Source organism: Elephantulus edwardii, unplaced genomic scaffold (assembly GCF_000299155.1).
Source record: "Elephantulus edwardii isolate Elephantulus edwardi_28Jun2011 unplaced genomic scaffold, EleEdw1.0 scaffold00020, whole genome shotgun sequence".
Taxonomy (NCBI): Eukaryota; Metazoa; Chordata; class Mammalia; order Macroscelidea; family Macroscelididae; genus Elephantulus; species Elephantulus edwardii.
The window spans coordinates 1,615,509-1,620,002 of record NW_006399770.1 but is presented as its reverse complement, the minus strand read 5'-3'; the positions used below and the strand labels follow the sequence as shown (position 1 = coordinate 1,620,002).

The 4,494-nt window shown below is 44.4% G+C and overlaps 1 pseudogene; it reads right to left on the bottom strand.

The window, feature by feature from the left end:
- Positions 1–337: 337 nt before the first annotated feature.
- LOC102860575 lies at positions 338–1,219 on the bottom strand (annotated as a pseudogene).
- Positions 1,220–4,494: the final 3,275 nt, after the last annotated feature.

Sequence of the window (4,494 nt, the reverse complement as noted above, 5' to 3'; positions counted from 1 at the left end):
TAGCACCACCAAAACCCAGAGCAAGGCATACTTCCCACTGTTACTGTTAAACAATGCTGATAGGCTGGTGACTTCTTCTCCCTAAAAAAACCTTCAAATACTCACAGAGGCAAAACAATATTATTGGTTAGCACATTTTGAAGTTTTAATCAGGGGTCAGTACAGTTCCAGAGAATCCTGCAGGTAAGTATGTGGTCAGTTCACACCCACGGACAGAGGTTTAATCCACAAACACTCTGCTTTGTCTCAGAAACAGAAACCCACAAAACTGCTTTCTCTTTGAGCAGGAACTAATGGCTTTTGTGGTGAATTCAGAGTCCATTCCCTTAAGCCCAGTTTAAACAAAATGAAAAGGGTGAGGAGCAACAGGCAGGTCTTTCTCCCTCTGCCATGCCTCCTCCTCAGCCCTCATCTTCCACTTGATCTCCACGATAGCCCTTTCCACTTCCTCCACAGCTTGTTCCACCTTCTCCTGCCATCCCATTGCTTTCTCCCTCCTAAGTATCTCCTTTCCCTTTGACTGCCCCATAAAGCCAGCCCTCCCACCTGCTGCAGGAGCCTGGCCCAGTCCCCATCAATATCCATGGGGACCTGGGACCTCTAAGGCTTTGGTCTTGGCGCTGCCCTGCCTGACCATGGCCCCTCTTCTCCAGCGCCTCTTTGTGGCTACGCTTCACATGCTTTCACTGGGCTGTGATGCCCACATTAACCCCAGGACCATGGCTCTCCTGTCTGTCACACAAGTAACAGATAGCATATTAGTTGGGGTGATGCTCAACTTGTGGTGGAGCCAAGTGGGAATATTCTCATGCCTCAGAAAACAGGCCCCTCTGTTGTGGGGCACTGGTGTGGGCATACCACTTGCCAGAAGGACAAGTCAGTTCCCCGGTCTCAATTATCTTATTCTCTTCTTTCAGCTCCACATACCCTTTTGGCTTCACTTTAGTTCCCTCCTCTTCCTCTTCTTCCCGACTCCGCTCTCCACGTCTTCTACAGCTTCCCTTGTGATAGTACCTACTTGAACCAGATGTCCACCTGAATCATAAGACTAAATGTATACTTGGGGAGGTGCTGTGGAAACTCCTGGAGATTCACATTGGTGGCCCAAGTCTGGCTACAGTTGGTTGATGTGGTGTTCTCTGCTTTCTGCTTCTCTGGAGAGTCAAGCCACAGATCCAAGAATAATGGTCTTTGAGGCTTTCATCTACCTTCCCGGCATATTTGATGATCTTTCTTTGGCTAGGCCAAAACAAATGAGTTCCTGGAGTTAAGTCTTTCCCTGTTCAACAGTTACAGAGCTGCTCAGAAAAGAATCCATGTTCTCAATGACAACAACTACCACTGTGAGGGGGTTTGAATGGTACAAGTTGAAGTTTTCTCTTCTCTGGATTCTTCCCATAGTTCCTCTGCTCTTTGAAAAACCTCTAAAATATGTTTTGATCTGTGAAGGCAGGAAGATCAAAGTTAGAGCTGGTCCTTACTGGGTCTTCCTTGGTGAGAAAAGGCAGGCAGGGGCAACCTCTGACATCTGAGAGACTCTTACCTCTTCACACTGTTGAAACAAGTGGTACAGAGGCCTCAGAGTTGCCAGGGTCTTGGCAAAATGTTCCTACAGTGAGGTCAGTTTACACACAGACAGATTCAGGTGAGGCTAGGAGGGCTAAGAAATCCAAGCTGACATGTATGGAGAGGTGAGCCCACCTCCACGGACCTGGTGCCTGGTGGTTTGGGTGAACAGCTGGCAGCAAGCACTACCTTCTGCAGCACCAACACATGGGAAGGCAGGCTCTGGACTTGGGTCTTCTTTCGTGGTGCAGTGTGAAGTGAGTGCTCCGAAGGTATGTGGTTTGAATCTCCACAATAGAAAGATCGTCAGTCTTCTCCTGTGTGATTTTACAGCTTCCAAACAACAGCAAGAGGGTCCTCTATAAATCAGTTCTGACTTAACAGCACATAACAACAGTGACAGATATGCCTAATCCAGGTCATGATCTTCACAATTGCTTGTTACACATCTGAAAACTGTACAGTGTTTAAGAATGACAGAAGAATAAACAATGCCTTTGAATTGTGCTGGAGAAGAATATTGGCAATATGAACTGCCAAGAGAGCAAACAAATCTGTCTGGGAGAGGAGTGAAACCAGGTTGCTGCTTGGAGGCAAGGATTTTGCAACTCAGTCTCATATATTTTGAGCATGTGGCCAGAAAGGACCAGTACTTAAAGAAGGACATCATACTTGGAAGGGTAGAGAGGGTTAGCACAGGAGGAAATGATCCTGGATGAGATTAATTGACACTGTGATTGTGGCAATGGGGTCCAGTGTGTCAGACATGGTGAGATAGGGCAGAGTTCAGGGCTGTTGTTGTTCATAGGTCTCTGTGAGTGGTAGTTGATTCAATGGCACCTAACAATAACAACAACAAAAACAATGATGATATTTATAATTAATTTTTAGTGCTAACAGATTGTAAAAGCTATACAGTGATATGTATGTATATTATAGATAGGATGTTGACTTTGTTACTAAAAATTTTTTCCGTTTTCATATCTAGGTAAAAAACTTGTTAAATGCCAGCCACCAGGTTGGCTCTGACCCAGTGAGCCTATGTACAAAATAACAAAACACTGTTTATAATTCTGCACCATCTTCACAATCTCTGCTATGCTTAAGTCTGTTACTGCAACCACTGTGTTAATCTGTCTTGTTGAAGATCTTCCCCTTTATTCAGTGGGCTTTACTTTACCAAGAATTTGGCGGAAAGTACACGTTGACCGACCCTCCACCCTTCCCAACATCATGGCCCTCTTCAAGGGAGTAGTACCTCCTACCAACATGTCCAATATATATGAGGCAAAGCCTCATCATTCTTGCCTCCAAAGAACACTCTGGCTGTACCTTCTCTAAGACATAACTGTTCTTTCTCTTGGCCGTCCATGGGATGTTCAGTGTTCTCCAACATCTCAGCTCAAAGGTGTCAATTCTTTTTCTCTCATCCTTATTCATTCATTGTCCAGGTCTTGGATGCATTGCTAGTAATGGCCTGAATCAGAAGCATCTTAGTCCTCAAACTGACCTCACTACTGAAATTGACTGAACATGCAGTCAGGATGCATTAATGGTAGTTGGTAACTGGAATGCAAAAGTAGGAAACAGTGAAGAAGTAACAGTTGTCATTGTTGATTGCCTTCAAGTCGAGCTTTACTCGTAGCGACCCTATGAACAGAAGGCCTGAAGCCCCTCTACAGCTATCAACATGTCTCAAAGTTCAGAGTTTTCGGAGACATGTTATTTGGGAAGTTGATGCCATTCCTGCTTCCAAACCTGTCATGGTATGTTATTGTTGTTATGTGTCATTGAGTCACCTGTGATGCATAGCGACCCTATGTACAGCAGCTCTGAAACCTTCCATGTCCTGAGCCAGTCCCACTAATTCCAACACAACAACCCCCATTGTTCCAGTTACTGCATCAATCCATCTCATCAGGGGTCTTCCTCTCCTGTGCTGTCTGTTCACCCTTCCGAGCATGACGTCCTTCTCCAAGGACCAATCTCCAGGCCACATGCCCAAAATAAGTGAGGCGGAGCTTCAAAATCCTAGCCTCCAAGGAGAGACTTGACAGATTGATTTGTTTTCTTGGCAGTCCATGGTATGGTCAAGACTCTTCTCCAGCACAACAACTTGAAGGCTCAGTCATTGTCCAACTCTCTGAAACATAACAAGTAATTGAGAAGACCATGGCCTGGATTAGATACACCTTTGTATCTAGACTGACATCACTGCTCTTTAGCATTCTGGAGAGGTCCATGACAGTAGATTTTCCCTATGCAGTTTGTCTTTTGATTCCCTGACTGCTGGTGTTAAGAGTGTTGATTGTGGATCCAAGAAAGCTGTAATTGCTAACAACCTCAATCTCTTCTCCATCTAATATGGTACTGTCAATTGGCCCAGTGGTGAGATTCTATAGTTGGAAAATATGGGCTTGGTGATAGAAATGAAGCTGGAAATAGAATGATTGAATTTTGTATTTACAATGATTTATTCATTGCAAATACTTTTTCTAAAAGACGCAAAGGACTAATTTACATGTGGACTTCACTTGATGTGCCACAAAGGAATCAGACTGACTACATTTGTGGAAGAAATCACTGGAGAAGCTCAAGATTGGCAGTCAAAACTAGGCCAGGGGCCCATTGTGGGTCAGCTCATCAATTACTCATATGTAAGTTCAGACCGAGGCTGAAGAAAATGAAAATAAGTCCACAGGAATCAAGATATGATCTTGAATCAATTCCGTCTGAATTTTCATGATCATCTTAAGGCTTGAGGCATTGAATACCAGTGATAGAAGACCAGATGAGTTGTGGGGTGGTACCAAGGATATCATCCGTGAAGAAAGGAAAAGTTAATATAAAAACAAAGGTGGTTGTTGTTGTTATGTGCCGTCAAGTCGCCTGCGACTCATAGCGACCCTATGTACAACAGCCCTAAAC